We start from the raw sequence: 19,923 nt of genomic DNA, 5'->3' as shown, positions 1-19,923 counted from the left end.
CTGCTGGTGAAACTGGTTAGAAAATGTTTCCTTCCCCTCCGGCAAGGTGTGTGCCATGAGTTGAACAATCAAGCTTTTGTTGGGAATTCTGCCCACAGGAAAGGCACATACCACACAAAAGAATAAATAAAAACTCCATTTTGTGTCAAAAAAAACTCATCAGGAAACTTTCTCTCAACACTTGCACAGACAGCAATGAATGCTTCACTGCAGGTGAGACTCAGTTGTGTCAACATTGGTGTCCAGTGCAGCGGCCTTCAGGGCATGTGCAAAAAAAGAAAAGGTCTCCTTGAGGCTGATAAATGAGACAGGACCTCCTGCCCTTCTGGGCAAACACATGCTCTAGTGAGTTGCCCTAGGGCATCTTCCAGAGCACAACAGGATTTAATGCTTTGGCAACTGAATCCCACTCAAAGCATACTCCTGGCCAGCATCAGAGTCTGCATGTTCAGATTGGTTATAATAAATACAAATGTTTGTTTGTTTGTTGAATTTGGGTTTTTTTTGTTATGAAAACAATTTGAAAACAAGAGAGCAAAAAGCATTAGTGAAGCACAGGCAGACCAAACAAAGATAAAACTAAGAAAAGTGGGAAAATAAACAGAGGAAGAATATGGACTAAACTGTAGATTCTTGAGATATCCAGACAGGGATCCTGAGACAGGAAATCCTACCTGCAAGGCTCATTTTTGCAGGCATCTGCTCCTGCAATTGTCACTCACATTTGCATTCACTTTCTACTACATCTCACCTTGCAGATTCAAACAGAGTCTGAGTTCTGCACAGTGGTACCAGGTGGTGATAATCCCACGGACTTCTTTGAAGATATGATGGGAAATGAAGCTTTCACTGCCTGGCACATGCTACTAATGTAAGAATGTGAGCAAGAGTACACAGGACAGTCAATGGGAGGATCTGCTTCTGATTAGAGGGGAGGAACACTGGAGGGTAAAGGCTCCTGGACCAGAAATCACCCTATGCCAAGGTTGGCATCTCCCTCTGAATGATAAAGTTATGGACTTCGTAGCCACCGAATTCCAGCTGATGGGACAGCTGATAGGTGAAAAGTTCTGCTTTCTGAACACATATTCTGCACACAGTAACCCTTAGCCAGTTTGGAGGCACTGTGCTCTCCCTGCATTCAAAATAAAAAGAAAGTGACCCCAGTGAATGTAAGGAATTTCTTTCTCGGTTCATCTTGAGCATGGATGCCTTGAAGATATCAAAGGACTTATTTCCTGAGAAATACTTTGAGTTACTTCAGAGTGATTTTCTAAGAGATCACCAGAGCTGATAATCAAAAATAAATCAAATTACAAACCATATGGTACAAAGCTCCCCAGTTCAACTGCCAGTTACATCTGAGAAGACGGGTATTGCATGTAGATATCCCGTAAGTTCCCAGCAGCCCTCAATTTTAAGCAAGGACAGAATACTACAGTCTTCATTCACCATTTCTGTTCATATATGTACAGCGTGCATCAGGACTAGATACTAGGGTACAGTGCAAGGCAGTAAGAATCCCAGTCCATCCCTTACTGGGCTGCCTGCCAGAGCTGTTTTGCATTGGAAGCTCCACTAAACTCAGACACATAGACAGTGCCATAAATACAAAAGTGAAGCGCACTTAAAAATCTCCCAGTGTGAACCATGGAGTTTACACTCATTTTGGAGTGGTATAAAATGGTTACATCCAGAACAGACAAGCAATGAATCAGCCATTCCGTACTCCATATGCACTCAAGCGAAAGCACCTATCTTACTGTCAATGTAATCTCATTTTACTTCTAGGAGCAGACAATGTTGTAATTTCCTTGGAGGAGGTACCAAGGGGAATTCACATTCCAGAACGGACTGCAAAGCAAACACCCAAAGCTATGATGTGCTGAGCGCCTTTCGGACCTGGAAACCATACAGTTGAGGCATCACAGCCCTTTCTCAAATTAAGATGACTTGGAAAGTAGGTTTGCTATCTCAGGCCAAGAGCTAGGCTCTGCTGCTTCAAGCACCAATACTACTTTATCTACACAGCATTGAGTTTCACTTTATGGCCTCTCCAAACCAGAGCTAACTAAGAGGTCTTCGCATTCCTTTTCCTGTTACTTTCATCCTAATTATGAGTGCAGGTCCATGGAGAAACCTAAGCAGCAAGTGTAAAAGGTTGAGCGCCATGAAATATCAGGCTCAATGGGGATGCATTCTGCTTAGTTCAAGAAAAAAACACGATAAATTCACAGTATGCTCATTTTCAGTTGTGTTAACCAACATCATTGGCGTTGTACATTTGAATCCAACTGCAACAAGCACCACAATTCTTGCATGCAACCTCTTGGCCCATTCAGGAGACAAAAAGAGACTGATGTTGAATGGTATTTAGTACTTTGGATTTCATCAAGTGCCCTACCACCAGACCCACAAACGTAATAAATTTGATCACAGAGGTAAGCAAACACACAAGAAAGCCAAACACTCCCAATTATTGTCAAGTGTGCCATTACTACTAAATCTCAAGTCTGAACCCATTAAGAGGTTCAAGTTCAGACTGTTGGAATACAATGTATTCACGTTTGATGCTACAGCCAGAAAAACAGAGACATTACCAGCTTCTCCTCCTTGTCTCAAGTGCTTTCCAGCCAGACCTTTGATGTGGACACAGAATACATGCCGCTCAATTCCATGTCAGTGTTTCGGTTTACTTTGCTTCTTGCTTTACATACAACAAATGTGCAGCTATTAGAGATTTTCTGCATATTACATCACTTTTACAAGTGACCTCATGAACTCGCACCACTAATTCAAAAGGATTACGACATTTGCTCGACATCTCTTTGAACTTATTTCGACTGAAGGATGGGCTGTTGAACAGAAGTTCATCCTCCTGCAAAAATAACAGAAAATAGGCTTTGGTATCTTTTAAAAACATGTGTATCAGCAGGCAATCTCCCGTTACAACAGGGAATTACTTTTGATAATGCACATAACTTTGATCAAACCCTCATACTCTGTTGAAATACATCCACCCCCATTGTCTTATGCAGTTCCAGTGGCTAAGCTACTTCAGCTTCAATTACTGCAGCCTGGTTCTGATAGATCACAGAATAAAGCAGCCACAGTAAATTATTCAGAGTTCTAGATAGGAGATATTGCCAGAGCATTCCTACTGAACTCAAGGATATAGGGCATTCAGCAGTTTCTAGTTCTCAATCAACATTTTGCAATGAAAATACCTTTTTCCTTTCTTTCTTTAAAGAAAGAAAAAGAGGCATTTTTTTGTACTTTAGAGAAAACTCCACCTTTAATTAAGAGGATAAATGATCCAAGCAGCCATTTTTAATTTTAGATTTCTAATATGCTATTTCCCAGTGTGGCAAACATTTAGGGGTTTGGTTTTTTGCTCAGATTTGTACACGGAGAAAGATGAAGAGAATGAACTGAGGAGCAGAAGTAAATTTTTTAAAAAAAGTAAATAAACCAGAATGCCGTGCAAAAGCCATCAAGGGCCTCTAGACTTTACTGAAATACAGAGAACAAATTATACAACGGAACGCACACGTTTCATCTCAACAAATCTCCAGATAGAATATTTCCCCTGAAACAACAATCAGCTCTTGAGAGCAGCATGCATCTTTCATCTGTTTCCTGTGTTTTGTTTTACATATAGAAGGATGGGGGGAGCGTTGTTAAAATTAACTAAGTGTCGCATCAGTCCAAGAACTTGACACAAAACAATACAATACACTGTTATCCTATAAATCTAATCTGGCTTGGAAGCTGGCCAGTACTGCGCCATTTGAGATACAGTTTGCATATTGTCACATATTTTAAATACATAGGTAATAATATATTATCAAAAGCAGATTTTTTTCACATGGGGAAAGTAAAATAAAGGAAAAATAATCATAAAAACATAGCCAAATTATAAGTTAACCCAAATCCAAAGAATAATTCCCAGACAACCATAAATTACGTGCTGTCCTCACAGAACTGAAAAGCCACTGCTGCATCTGTGGCTTGGGGGACAGAGACAGGTGAGATGGGGGAGTTCTGTTGATCAAATAAACCACAATTCTTAATGCTTACTTAATATAATGTAGTTTATTTGAGTAGATAATGTAGTCTGCGTACGTTACTTTAGTCCCATGCCATACAGCAATCCTATCCATTCTCAAGTGTTTTCTCATCATCTGCTCTTTGCTGGCAGAAAATACCCAAAGCCAAGCAACGTCTTAGAAGAGACAGATCCATTGTGCCTCTCACTTACCCACTGATGGCCACCCAAACTAAAGAACATCTCTATGGAAGCCAATACTCACCAGATGGCTGTTAATTTTAATAATACCAGAAGAAACTATGAGTGTGCACCTCGCCATTCTGTTCAGCTCAGTACGTAAGAAATTTAAAGCTTATAGCTCCAAGCTCTTTACTAAAATGAGCCAGCACAGCATCCTCCTCTCCTCTCCCACTAATAAAAGGCAAGATGTAATTCATGATGTGGCTGACCTGGGCATTAATAATTCACATCAAGACAGTATCAGTGTGCTGGTCCATGCTGAGCCATCTTTTGCGGTTAGCAACGTCCCTTCAGTTGAGTCACAGAAACAGCTCTTCAGCTAATGAAAAGTCAACACAAGTCTCCTGAACTCTGTGCATGTGTTAAGTTTACATGACACTCCTAACAAGAGCTGATAGATTCATTTTGCAGCTCAGTTTCCCCCCTTCTTCAGTCTTTAAGTTCAATTTTTACCCTTATTTGCCTTTCTTTCAGAAACTTTGTAACAAGATAAACTTCCACAGGCTGTAACTCCTCCTAAAGAAATCTCTGATCTGGGAAGTTTAAAAAATGTCAGGGGAGGACTTTTAAAGCTGTTAACAAATATTTGAGAATTGAATGCCAAAACTTAGATTCAGATCACTGTTTACACACTTGGAAACAGTGATGTGAACTTCAGATGCAAATGTAACACTTGAAAATGGCAGACTTAAAAGAAGGGGTCTCAGAGTTTCTTGATTGATTGCCTTCTCCTGAAATCTTGTTGAGTTTCCTGACTTTGCCTTTCTACAGCAAGATGAAACTAAGGAACATTATCTGAGGGAAATTAGTTTGTCTTGAATGTTCTTGCACTGAAACGCAATGAACCATAGCTAGACAAAAACCACTCAGCAATTTCTGCAAATTATTATGTTTCCATGAGTTTATTTCAACATGGCTTCACCTATCACTACGTGACTTACTGCTTTTACCTTTCAAGACACTAAACAGGTAAGCAAATTTCAGAGTAACATGCCTGACTGCATAAGGAAGATGCATTTTGAATCACTTACACATCTTGTCTGCAAAGTACTCAAACCGTTCTCCAATAGGAAATGGAAACAGTGGCACGTGACTTATCTGAAAGTCAATGCTATCTGAATTTCAAGCATTAGATGACCATGCTGAAAAATGCAACCACAAGTATCAGCGCTGAATAATCAAAACCAGAATATTCAGCCTCATAGATATTCCTTCAGAGAATACATAAGTTAAATTACTCAGAAAAAGCTATTCACTGTAGACTTTTCATTCAGATCTTGTTAAAATGTAAACAGCCCTTGGAAATTTAGTTTGTTTTTCCACTTCCTGTGTTATGCAAGGTACTCAAGTTACGCAAGGCTGTTTTTTCAGCTGGATCACAACATGGTAGCATTCGCAAACCAGTGCTGATGTTTCATTAATGATCTCCATAACAAGAAGATCATTGTTTTCTTTTATGTAAATGCTGGCTAGGTTACAATCACATTAAAATTTACTACATTCTTTTTGGTGGCCCAGTATCAGAAAGAAGGTCATGCTTCCTACCAGTAAGGACACTCCAACAATGTGTAGGCTATTTTGGGTGAGCGCCTGGTGATTAAAAAAGCCACACAGCTAATGAAGTCTGCCAGCAAAAGAGGAAATCTCAGTTGTTCATGTCAAAACAAGAAGATAACTTGGTTTGTTAGGTGACACTCAAACTATTCCGTATAAATAAAAAGGTTTTGCACAGCTGAAACTCTTCACAGCCAAGGATTCGGATCTAAAAGCTGACTCAGAACGGAGTTCCAAATTCTAGCTTTGCCACGGACTTCAGAGCATGGCCAGGATGATTCATTATTTCATTCCTCATTCATCAGCCACAAGCAAGAAACACTATTTTTCTTCCTTCTTAACTACCGATCTAAACTATAAGCTCACTAGTTGAGAATAACTATTTAGGTAGGTGCAAACCAGTACAAAGTAAAATCGCAACCCAGGCTGTGACTGAGAACAAGCAGAACACCACAGCACAGACATCAAATAACTCTTAGAGTAACATTTCCAATTGCCAGTCAGTGAGGTTTCAGTTCACAAATCACTCCGCAAACGTCTTTTGCCAAATCAACATCTTTTATCATAGTAATGAACTATTATCATATTAAGGAATAAAATCACACTTTACATAGAGTCACACTTCGTTTCAGGTACAAACTGGCAGGAAAACACTGACCATCTGCATAATAGCCAAACTCTATTCCAAGATGAAAACAAGGCTTTCAAAACAAACATTCTTTTACAGTATTAGCACTAACTTTACTGAACAGAAAAACATGCACAAAAATCCACCCAGTGCTCTCCCCACATGGTGTCGGACCCACATTTAGAAAAGCAGCACTTATGAAAACTGGAGATGCTTTAGGAAAAAAAAAACCCACAAAATACCTGCAATAAATAAATAAGACCTTTTACTTCTTTTTTTTTTTCCTCCCCAAAAAGCTAAAAATAAACCACGACATTACTAACAACTGCTTTCAATAAATATGCCACATTTAATCTTGTAATCACCTTTGTCAGTTTCCTGAGGCAACAAGTCACACTAGGGAAATGTTGCCGCTTAACTGGAGCCAACACAGGGACTGCCAAGCAATGGGATCCTCATCGCTGTGTAAGGCAGGAGGCAGAGAAGCACTCCCAGAGGGACACAACACCTAATCATCTGACACAATGCTTCCCTCTAACTTCTGGGTCTCACTTGGCTGCTTCCGGAAACACCAAAATGTTAGATAACTAGCAGGACGAAGTGCCAGGGGAGGGTTAGGCTGGATATTAAGAAAGTTTCTTCCCTCCTAGAGGGTGGTGGAGCACTGGAACAGCTCCCCAGGGAAGCAGTCACAGCACTAAGCCTGACAATATTCCAGGAGGATTTGGACAACATCCTCAGACACATGGTGTGAATGCTGGGGTTGTCCTACACAGGGATAAGAGTTGGACTCGATGGTACTTGCAGGTCCCTTCCAATTCAGGGCATTCTGTGATGCTAACTGAAACTATTCTGTGACGCAGTAAGGAACTGAGTACCTCAATACCCATATTCCAAATCACTGTTTGGGCACGTAATCACAAGCAGCCAGTCTCAAGTGTTCTTCTGAATGAACATAAACAATGCTGACTGCCTCTATTCATGCAGTTCTGAAAACATTAGAAAAACATTTAGGTTTAAAAAGAACAGTACTTTAACAGTTCAGTAAAACAACTACAGCATGCAAGAAACAGTGACAGCTACTACACTGCGTCAAAGCTAAAAATACGTTATAAGGTGTGTCAAAGATATCAGAATATTGTTCTCTTGGGACCTTGAACTCTGCATAATTACTTATAACAAACTCAAATGCAAAGGAAGTGTTAACTTTTCTCTACAGAGAAACATTTATGCTTTTACCACTTGCAGTCACATTTTCCTAGGTCACATCTTATCCTGGTAATCCACAGCAGTGAAAGTTTGAGCAGGGATCAAGATCTGGCAGGTGCCTCTGGAGGAAGGCTGCGAAAACATTGTGAAAAATATTGGTTCAAGTTGTGAAATCAGCAGGGAATACACCACTCATTTTGCGCTTTTGTTCTTCTGCTTGGAAGGAAATAGATGAGTGCATCTTTCCAGATTTCTTGGAGAAAGATCTAAACACAGAGAAAGACGGCCAGGAAAGGAATGGTTGAGAAGTTGACATGTGTAACAGCAACAAAAACCTGAAGGGAAAAGGCAAAGAGGGGAAAAAAAAAAAAAAAAAAAAGATTAAGAGGCAAACAGATTTTGTATCATACCCAATCTACTCTGAGAATTCTACTAAAATAAGAGAAAAGGTTCAGTGGAATTGAGAACACAATAGTAAAATCTTCCAGGGAAACACTCCGAGCATTCACCAGGATTTGCACAATGGCTAAAATTCCAGTTCCCTCTATTTCACACGCAAAGCCACCTCAACTTCGATGAAATGATGAGTTCCTTCTGCATCACATTTATCCTGGTCCTGGTCTCTGAGATATTCTCTCATAAATTTACATACAAAGCTACAGAAATCTGCCTAAGGTTCCACAAATGTCTCTCTTCTGTAGTTTCTGCTTGTAGCCTACACTGGCCTCAGAGTTCTTCACCAGATACACACAGAGATGCACTCTTACTAAGAGTAAGCACATCAAATCCAAAAAGTCGCATAAATATTGGGAACTGCTGCTGTTCCCCCTCCAGGCACAACCACATAAACACTTGAGGTCTCTTCGGTACCAGACAATGAAAGCTGTTTCAATAAAACCAGCAACTTTGGTCAATAACAACAGCGGATGGTGCAAACAACCTGAGTTGCAAGGAGAAGAAAAGCGTTTCTGTAATTGGAGTTTGCAGGAGTAAAGATGTACAATGTAAAACGCGGGGTCAAAAGGAACTTCTCATTAGGTGGCAGCCAGGATTAAACTTCATTCAGGTGGGATGGAACAACACTGACCTTTCACTTAAGATAGTTTTAAAAAGCCACTAAAGCTGCTTTAGCCAGTCAAACAGATGAAACATGACATATGCTTTCATGTGAAGCAAAACCACACACAAGGCCACCCCAAAATCTGAGCTACGTAGGTGGAGCGGCTTCATTTGGTTTCTTTTTGGCAGAACAGTGTATCTGCACATTGGAAACAAAAAGGTAAAAGAGTACAGACAGGAGAAAACAAAACCAAAGGCAAGGAATTGCATATGTATACCTAAAACAAGCTTTGATAGAAGGAGAGAGTTTTATACTGACCACTACCAAAACTCTTGGAATTGAACTCAAAGATTTTTCTAGACTTTTTAAAATGTTTTATTAGTAGTATTTTTCTGTATTCGGGAAAAGCAGAGCTCTGTACCTTCCTTGTAAAAAAGTAAGACTTCATTGAAGATTTTCTTTACTTAGCCATCAGCTTCCTCTCTTACTGGAAATTCCCTGCAAAGTCCCACATTTTAACCATTTCTGCTGGAGAAGAATAATGTTCTTACAGTCTGTTGTTGGCATATTCTCGCTGTTCGTTCCAGCAACAGCATGCAATATCAGAGGAACAAGAATGATTTGAGAAACAAAATTCAGGTTCTAAAGAGGTAATTTTGTGTTTGAAAAGCAATGGAAGGAAGAAAAAAAATCTGCTGCTCAGTCACCAATGACTACAGTACTTCAAAACTCAGGAGAAAAGCTTAAAGGAAAAGGAAAAAAACTCACAAGTTGGGAGGGAAAGGTAAAATCCAAGATTTGGAGAATTCAAAAAAGGAAGGAAAACATAATTTCAAGTGTTTACAGAAGAAAAGGTTGGATGACGATTTGTAGAGATAAATAAAGCATGGTTTGTTCAGTTTTGTGCTTAGATGATCTGATGCATGCTAAAAGCCCTGATGCATTTATAACACGTTCTGCCAACCTGAAGCCAACCCAGAACAGCTTGTAGTATGTCCCAAAGAGATCACCTACCTTTCACACACCACCAGCAAGACGGGAGTTACCACTGACCAAGCCTCACAAACCATTTGCATAGGTCCTCCCAGACACACAATTCTGCACATCATTGCTTTACTATCAAATCTTACTTGTGGCTCTGCCAATACTGTAAGCCCACCACTTAGCAGAATGATTTAAGATTTTCAAGGCTGAAAAAGACCCCTGTGACTGCTTCTTTATTGGCATAATCATGCTTCAAAACCTTCTGACTGGACACAGATGATGATGCTTATGGATTGATGACATCACTACAAAAACCATGAAGTATTTTAAGTAATGGACATACTTTACTAAAGTTCCACAAAAGGAGACTGGTGCATCACCTGGAAAGAACTTGAAGGAGGGCTTGAATCTATAGGATATTTTCACTGATGTTGCCTACTTGTCAACTGTCCAGAACTTCTGCTGTGTCATGATTTCAGTAGCTCTGAGGCCTGGCCACAGACCTAGTGACAAGTATGCAAACAGTCATGTTGGTATAGGCAACCTTTCAAGGGCGTGCTCATTTCTATCTGTATGAAATGCACACTATCCTCTGATACTCTGGAGAATTAGACTGAGGTAAGTGCAGCCCCTCTGACAACACACCTGTCTTCCCAGGTCACTTCACATCCAGGTGACCACATTTGCATTTTTCACCTCTGTGCAGCATTTCCAGTTCTCTCCAGCTCTTCACGCCAGTCTTTTGTGGACACAGAGGAACTGCAGTGCTTAGCCGGGAAGATCCAAATCGCCAGTGCCACTGTAAGGGACTTTAATGTAAGGAAATGCCCGATTCACCAACAACTTTCCTCTTTTCCCCTCCTTACATCTATACCTACTCCTCCACTCCGTTCTGCTGCTCCACCACTACAGAGGTTGGGCAAAACAGATCACAGAATCATAGAATCACCAGGTTGGAAAGGACCCACTGGATCATCGAGTCCAACCATTCCTAACACTCCCTTAAACCATGTCCCTAAGCACTTCATCAACCCGTTCCTTAAACGCCTCCAGGGAAGGTGACTCGACCACCTCCCTGGGCAGCCTGTTCCAGTGCCCAGTGACTCTTTCTGTGAAGAATTTTTTTCTGATATCCAGCCTGAACCTCCCCTGGCAGAGCTTCAGGCCATTGCCCCTTGTCCTGTCCCCTGTCACCTGGGAGAAGAGGCCAGCTCCCTCCTCTCCACAACCTCCTTTCAGGTAGTTGTAGAGAGTAATAAGGTCTCCCCTCAGCCTCCTCTTCTCCAGGCTGAACAACCCCAGCTCCCTCAGCCACTCTTCATAAGACTTGTGATGTAACCAACTTGGTTCACAGAGGTCGTAAGTTTCTGCAGCTCTTGTTCCAGTCAATAGAAGATGAAAGTGTTTGGATTATCAGCAAATAGGGCAATTAACTGTGTTCTGCTTCAGTTCCCACATCCACAAAATGGTAGCAATTATTCTTTCTCAAGTGCCAACAGAATCTTACATGAAAACTGATGAAAACTTCCCCTTTCCTATAGACCATGGCTGCCTGTCACTCTGCCAGATGCTTTATCCAGTGTTCCTGCCTGACTAGCCACCCTTCTGTCTAACAAACCAACCGAAGCAATGGGCTGGAAGTCCTCAACACTCTTTTCTCCCTACTCGCCCATCTTACCACACGGCTATTTATGCCACTACTGTTTGGTCACCTCCTCCTTTTCTTAGAGCTGGGGACACTTGCTCTGCTGCAGCAGAAAAGAGGTAAAAAAAGCAAGTAAAGGAAACCATCAGAGAGCTTATTCAGGAGTAACAGGGATTTGAAAACTATCTTCCACAGGCTGATCTATACAAGGAAATGGCAGCAGATCTCAATCATGATTGGGTAGGAGGTGGCCTTGCCAGCAAACATGATAGTCCTAGCAGGCCTCATTCAGCAGCTCTTTTGCTGTAAAAATATTATTGCACTGAAATGAAATATTCTGGCCTCACTCCAGTAACAACCAAGGCTATTGCTGCTCTGGAAAGAAATTTTGCTCAATGCGACGGAAGCAGCCACTGCCTACTGGAGAGAAAAACTCAGCAGAAGTGTCTCTTTGTTGTAGTTCTGGACGGAGCCTTGATTTCTCTCTCTGCTGTCAAAAAAAGGAATGCTCTGCAGCGGGGATCTTAGCAGCAGACAGTGGTTTGCGTATATGTTGCCTTGGTCTGGCACACTGCCTGTTAAAACAAATGCTTTCTTACAGCCCAAAGACCTTCTGGCTTTACTCTGAGTCACGTAAGTTCACCTAAAACAAAGCACAGAGTGGAAGTTCGATCTACTCTGAGTGCAGGAATCTGATGGGCATCTTCGAAATCTTGATACTACAGCCTAAGAGTGTAAGGCGAATAATGAAAACATGTTGATAATGAGACTGTCAAGCAGTAAACCTAACAGAACATATTGAGATATTCAAACACGCTTCAGATGCATATGCATCAGCACTTCAGTGGTCAATGTATTGCAAAGAAAACATCAGTGGTTTGCAGAAACAGCACACAGGCAAGACTTAGCCAGATAGTGCTCTAACAGCGAGGCTCTTACTTCCTGGCTTGTCACTGACACTGTTACCGTATAAAGCAACACTGAGCAGCAATTAAGTCAGGCTGTTATTCACCGCTAACTTTGCAAAAGAAAAGAAATGAATGAGCCTTCCCAGGTCGCAGTAGTTCCAGATTGTCTCTCAAAGGGCTGCATCAATTACTGTCACTTATTTGTCAGCAGTATGCCATGATTAATTGGCGAGATCCACATTTTTGCGTGCCTTACGTCATGCACGTCTCTGCTCCCCCATCTGTTTTTATTGGTGTTATAGACCAAAACGTTCCACCCCATGTAGCTTGTCAAGGCTATATTAATGTCTCACAATGGACCCAAGCTAAAACAACTTAAAACCCTACAGATTACCTAAATGTGCTGAAAATAAAGATGTAAAGAGAAGTGACTGAAAGATTTAGTAGAATTGAAAGTCGAGATGCAAAAAAGAGCAACAGACTTTAAGCTTTCTCCAGCAAAATGAGAATGTTGTGTTGGCAGAATAAGGGAATTTGTTGTCAGTAGTAAAATATGTGGAAAAGTTTTTATCATTAATTCAAAATACATAGCACTTTACAGAAACCCCCAAGACCTTTACAAAGTAAATTGTTACTCAGCAAGAAGTATGTCAAAACCAGCCTTAGGTTTCACTTCCTCACACCCTTACTTTCCTATTTAGGATAGTGTTTGAACGCCTCTTTCTTATGTTCTAAAAAATATTTGAGTCCTGTGGACCCTCACTGAAGTCCAACACACATTTAATTGTTTCTTTAGTCTTAGGGAACACAGACACACATGTATGTGCTAAGCAGTTAGTAAGAATACCCAAACATACACTAATGCACAGCAGGATAACATATGATAACACACAAACTTATGGTTATAACTATAATAAAAGTTTGATCATGAAAACACCATTCAACATCTATGTGGTCATTTTCATGGGTATAGACAAATGTGCTTTCAAAACAATACAGTAATTAAACAAACTTTACTTCCATTCTAGCACTGATAGCCATCAGGACTTTTTATATGTCTTGTGATACTTGTCATCATTCTAAGAGCTTCCACGCAGGAGGTGGTGTCATTTTGAGACCCCACCTTTTGCTCTTTCAAAACATATTTTTCTCTCTCATAGCTGGAGAAAAGGTAAAATATCTGAAACCTTCTCGTTCAGTCTCCAGATTCTACCTGGACTCCTGTGTCCAGCTCTGGAATCCCCAGCATAAGAAGGATACAGAACTGTTGGAATGGGTCGAGAGAAGACCACAAAGATGATCTGAGGGCTGGAGCACCTCTGCTATGAGGACAGGCTGAGAGAGCTGGGGTTGTTCAGCCTGGAGAAGAGAAGGCTCTGGGGAGACCTTGTAACAGCCTTCCAGGGCTACAGGAAAGCTGGGGAGGGACTTTTTACAAGGGCATTGAGTAATAGGATGAGGGGGAATGGCTTTAAATTGGAAGGGGACAATTTAGATCAGACATCAGGAAGAAATTCTTCATGATGAGGGTGGGGAGGCACTGGCACAGGTTGTCCAGGGAAGCTGTGGCTGCCCCATCCCTGGAGGTGTCCAAGGCCAGGCTGGAAGAGGCTTTGAGCAATCTGATCCAGTGGGAGGTGTCCTTGCCCATGGCAGGGGGTGGAACTCGATCTTTAAGGTCCCTTCTAACCCAAACCATTCAGTGATTCTATGACTGAATACCATGCAATGATGTGAATGTAAGCACTGAGGAATGAAGTTAAGATAATGGGTTGTTCAGGCCAAAACACAGAGAGCCATGATTTTGTGGTGACTACACACCACACCTGCACAGAGGTTATCACAATATTGACAGTGCCAGTAAGACAAACTCCAACAGTTACTCATCCCAAGCTACTGTACAGAACAGGACAAAGCCTGGCTCCAAGACATCCGTCCGTCTGGTTTACTGGTCCCAGAAGGCATGTCCCCACTTTTGTGGGGTGCAGAGGTTGTCCACTCTCAGTGTCCAGAGCCCTGATGGCACTGAGCCTTGGCCAAATACATGCCACGTGCAACTCCCGACACACAAAATGCAGGCACAACCACTCCCATGGTCACCCACTCACACCCTTAGGCTTAGGGTCATCTCTACTAAAGCTTCCTGCCTAAATTTTCATGGTTTCTACCAGAAGTATGTTGAATTTTTCCCGTAGGACAGTTTGTGTGCATCCAGAAGAGAACAGGATTCCAATAAAACAGTGCAATTGATGCAAGCTCTGGCCACAGAGTTTTCTAGCAGCCCTGACTGCAGTGCTAGTGTGGCTGCTGACAGCAGCAGTGGTAGAAAACTGAAGAGGAAAAAAGCAAGATTAGACTGGACTGTTGTCTTCACCTCCTTTTTGTTACAAAGCCCTTCAGATTGCTCCTCCAGAACGCTCCCTGGTGCCACAGCACCTCCTCCTTCTAGGAAACCAACAACTTATTTCAAATTTCTCTCCAAAAATTCACTTTTCACACTTAAGTTTCTAATTCCCAATTTTGACCCTCTCCTATTTATTTCTCCTTTCTTGCCCTTTGACTGTTATATTTTACAAGATGTAAGCCAAAAGGCTACCTAAATTATTTTTGACCATTATATTGCCACAACAGTACTGCCTGATGGGCCATTTAACAGTAGCTGAGTTTTTCTGCTCCCAGATGCACATTCTGAAAATAATACACATCTTTCTCTTAGTTCTGTAGCCAAAGCCAAAACTGCACTGGATGAAAAAAACAGAACCACAACAAAAATGACAGTTTGGATGACTCAGAAAACCACAGAATGTATATGTAATTTTAAGATCTGGGCCTGGATTTCCATTTTTATGCATTATTTTCTATATTCTGCCCTGCAAGTTTACTTATTCCTGGATGTATTCAGCACAGGGAGTGATCCCTGGCTTCCAGCTTTGAAGCAATTTACTATTTCTGCACACTGAGCAATATTTTAGATAGAAATTATAGGTAGCATTGGCAAAGCATTATGCTGTAGGAGGCTCTGATCTGTTCGCCTTATGACATTAGAAAAAGTTCCCAAAGCTTTGAATAAATCAATGTTATTTCATATACCTTGCCATTATCTTTCAATTCTTGGTTTCAAATTTGAAATGCAATTGTGTGACAGTAGAGGGATGAGAAAACCATGTAAAAGACTTGGCTGCTATGCCAGTTTAAGAGTTAAAAACAAAAACAAAAAAAAAAAACAAAAAAAACCCCACTCCCAAAACGGAGTGTAGGTAGAATGATGCTTTTAGTCTAACAGCACGCTCAGGAGAAATGCAGCAGATGCTAGAACATAAAATCATAGAATGGTTTGAGCTGGAAGAGACCTTAAAGCAAACCCAGTTCCAGCCCCACTGCCATAGGCAGAGACATCTCCCACTGGATCAGGCTGCCCCAGGCCCCATCCAACCTGGCCTTGAACATTTCCAGGGATGAGACAGCCACAACATCTCTGGGCAACCTGTGCCAGGGCCTCACCACCCTCATTGTGAAGAATTTCTTCCTAATGTCTAATCTCAACCTTTCCCCTTCCCATTTAAAGCCATTCCCCCTCATTGTAACACTCCACGCCCTTGTAAAAAGCCCCTCCCCAGCTTTCCTGTACAACCTTGTCAGGTACCGGAAGGCTGCTATACGGTCTAACATGCACTGCTGTTCTTTATCTAGGTGATGCAAATTAGTCCCAAGATCATTACAAATACCTGATGTCTTGAAACCTGGATAACACAAATCTATAGTATTTAATACATTTAAAATCCACAAGAGGGCAGAAGTATAGGTAAACTGATGAATGTAAAGCAGACATACACATAGATACTGGATAAGAAGAAGCTCAAGGCCACGATGTTCTGAAATACGTGTCAGTTTGGGTTGTTCGAGTTTTTATTTAATAGCAGAATTTTTCCATTCACTAGGAGAAATTAGATTCAAAACTGCATTTAGATTCCTGATCACATTTACTTAAACATATAACCTTGTCATATGGTGAAAATACGAATCCTATTAAGCAGGTTCAGACAATTCTTCATTTGTTCTGAAGCTGGCCTGCTTTGGTTCCACAGATAATCAAAATGACCACAATTCAGTAATTCACATTTGTTCACTGATTTCAGCTGGAAAGCCATTACGTGCTGCCAGCGATATAATGACTTTTAAAAACACACAGAGGAAGCCTGTATCCTCAGCTTGGCCGTGATACGATCAGTTTGTTCAACAGCTAGCCTGACTCAAACAGAGCTGCAATTGGGGAGTTTAATTTCTCACATACAGACACTCTTTGCTGACTGGACAGGACAAAATTAGACTTAGAAGCTTAAAACCAGTCTTTAAATGACATTCAAGTATTCGGCACTACAGCCATAAACAGATTTACCCCCAGACATTCATTCATTCACCACAACCTACAGTCTCAAAGTAGATGCCAGCATCCATCTTGTGAAACACACGGGAAGTACACGAAAACAAATTACAGGAGGGAAGTTGGCTCATGTAACCAGCATAAAGTCAGAAGAATGATTGAGAATGATTAGGCACTTCATTTCCAAGTACGTAAGCACCTACCTCATTAGAGATCCTCCACTCCGAAACCTGTTCTCTGTGGTGACTAAGTAAGGCCACAAACAGACACGAGAAAAACTAGCCCTCTGATTATCTTTGGGGCCTCCTCTGGACTCAATCCAACAGACCCATGTCCTTCATGTGCTGAGGACTCCAGAACTAAATGCAGGAAACCAGGAGGGGTCTCAAGAGAATGGACAGAATAGAAGGGGAGAATCACCCCCTCTGCCCTGCTGGTCACACTTCTTGTGATGCAGCCCAGGATACAGTCGGCCTTCTGGGCCACAAGTACATACTGCTTGTCCCTATTGTAAACAGTCAACTCCACAAACATACGCTCGAACATGTATTGACTATAGTCATTTATTTTTCTTAAATCAGTATAATTAAACTTCCCAAAGTAAAGTTAAGGAAGTGTGAGATAAGAACAAGAAAATATTTCAGTTTTCTCAAACATATACTGCTAAAATCTACAGCAGTTCTGGATTCACCTAAGGTAACTCTAAAATGGAAGGCTTCATCTGTAATCTATTTTGCTTGGTTTCTAGAAAATGTTGTTCTACATGTCTGGATCTTTTCAAAATATGCCATGAGGGATACTGACTAGAAAAAGAGATGGTAAAAACAGTCACTTTATTCAGGCAGGATCTGCTTTTAGAAAAAGCAAAGCCAAACGCCAAAACCATTATGAGTGCACAGCAACTATGTAGCTCTAAACTTTTTAGAATAAGCACCTTCAGAAGATGTTTTTATCTTTCTGAATATATATTTGGAAGCAAAACTTTTAAGTATTCATCCTCCATTGAGAAAGAGATGAACTATGGCTAAAATGAACACCCTTGTGGACATGAAAGTAGCCCATACCCTGAGCAGACCTTGCCAGAATCTGATTTAGGGAACAGCAGAGTTAACCAGAGGAAGGTGGCAGCTACAGAACTGGCTACTAATTGAGCTTCTATATTCACAACGGAAGTCACCAGCAATTATGAAGGAGGTCTACTAGGAAATGCATACATATTAAGCTTTCTTAGGTTTAATAAATGTATTCACCTTACTAATAAGTTGATACAATGGTCAGCACTATGCTCAGGAGTAACCACTTACAACCATGAATAAGGGCTCTACAATCTGACTATTAATTTTTCTTTTCTAGAAAAAAAATGTTGCCCTATAGAATTTAACTGGAAACTGGTTGCTTTATTGGCTAAGAAAAGCATTTTTGCTTCCTGATGGCATTTTAATATGGACGGATGGGACATGGTTGAACAGGAACAATCACCTACTGTCAAATCTTTTATAAAGAAACCAAGTCATGAGCCAATCCTAAAAAATAAAGATATACTAATATATATAATAAAATCCTTATATTAATGTGACTCAGAAAATAGAACCTTGTTCACTGTACATTGTAAGCAATCACATGGCCAGTAGCTGCTAGACTGAAATTTAAGTAGGATGATGCTTTGCAACAGTAGTTGATTTAAAAATTAAAAATTTGACAACTTCAGCTGAAAGAGAAGCTCCTGGAATATAAAGCAGAAAGTTATCACTCTGGTACAAAGCCAAAGTACTAATCTATACCAAAGGGAAAACACATTTTTTAGTTTTCCTTCTGATGGGCCGTTAATTCCCTAAGTTTAAAAAGAAACCACTAAACTTGCATACCAACCATAGCAGCTTTTCCATCGGACTAAGAACAGCTAACTCTTAACCAACAGGCAGCCTCTTTACCACCTCCCCAATGATCAGCTGAATGATGTTCAGTTTTGTGGCAGCAGGGAAGGCCTGCTTTCTACAGACTGATTTTTAATATCCAGGGGAAAAAAAACAAAGCCTAAACTAATTTCACTAATTTTCAGTATCCACAAAACAAAACCAAAGCCTAAATTATTAATTTCACAGCTTTTTCCCACTCTGAACCTCATTTGAATTCTGAGGCCATATTCAAACCTTACTTATCCTACTATAATTGCTACGCTGATGTGAACTATCAGAGCAAGGAGCAGAAATCACTGCTAACAGCCATCCTTGCTGCACGATAAAGGAGTGGGCAGAAGACTTTACAGCAGCTTTGTTTTGCAGGTCAGTACAGCTGGCCCCATCTGTAGCTCTAACAGAGCACTTGTTGATCTTACGATCCTTTTCTATATTGAAGAGCCAAGCCTAGCCTTGTTATCCCACACAAATATTATGGACCTGGGTGAGGAGATAGTTTAGAAAGGGATAACCTCATCTGCTTGGCTTACTTACAGCTACCCTGAAGGCAGAAAAAACTTTCCACTGTGCTCATTTAAGAGAGTCTCTTAGGCCAGGTGACTAAAAACAACTGCAGGATTTCCTCACAGAATGAGTTTAGAAAACAAAAGTATGGGAAAAGATTCAACAGAATGTGTTCTGATGTGACTCAAAGCTGCTCAAATCACAAGAAAGGATATGAAAGCTCAGGCCTTAGTGCTCTTTGCCCAGAATAACTGAGTAATTAAAAAACCCTTTTCCTTCTCTAAAAGTGAAACAGTAGACGATGTCATCTATGTTGGCTGTCAGTGTCATCTGACTAGATTTGGTTATCATGAACTATACTTCAGAGGGAAAGGCAGCAAGGAGCCCTGGTTAGAAACAGCAAGCTCCAATAAACACAAGAAAAGCTATGCATCTCGCCTTTTTCCAAAGATAAGTGTAGTTTTCATTTAATAATTCATCCTTCTCTTGCATTTTCTAGATTGAATTTGATTAAATAGCTATTTCCAATCTTGGTTTTATCATTCATTTTTTTTAAATAATTTAATTCTAAGTGATAAAAGAAGAAAGCAAAGCAAAAGTGAGATCTGCAATCACAAACTTTTTTCTTCCAGGGCTTTCACTATTTCACCTCTTCACATTCAATCCCCAGCCTACCCACTATGAAACAAAATAAATTACATACAGATGTAGAAGACAATATAGAGAAGAATCCTTCCGAGTTTATCGCTGTATAAATGACCCATGTTTAAAAATCAGCACATACCACACAAACAGACTTCCATGTTTTAAAATATTTAGAAAACATATGACATTTTGTGAAAT

The 19,923-nt window shown here is 40.7% G+C and overlaps 1 protein-coding gene across 26 annotated transcripts in view; it reads right to left on the bottom strand.

The window, feature by feature from the left end:
- The window catches only part of PRDM5 (PR/SET domain 5), a 201,033-nt gene that overhangs the window by 94,153 nt on the left and 86,957 nt on the right, over nucleotides 1-19,923 (bottom strand). For 5 of the 26 annotated variants that reach the window (XR_008449508.1, XR_008449530.1, XR_008449535.1 and 2 more), the window contains one exon: nucleotides 2,601-2,878. The exons of the other annotated variants lie outside the window; for them this stretch is intronic. The gene's annotated coding sequence lies outside the window, so the exon portion shown is untranslated. The remainder of the gene's footprint in view (nucleotides 1-2,600; nucleotides 2,879-19,923) is intronic. 26 annotated transcript variants of the gene reach the window in all.

This window comes from Cuculus canorus, chromosome 4, assembly GCF_017976375.1.
Source record: "Cuculus canorus isolate bCucCan1 chromosome 4, bCucCan1.pri, whole genome shotgun sequence".
NCBI lineage: Eukaryota > Metazoa > Chordata > Aves > Cuculiformes > Cuculidae > Cuculus > Cuculus canorus.
This window is presented reverse-complemented; position numbering and strand designations above follow the sequence as displayed.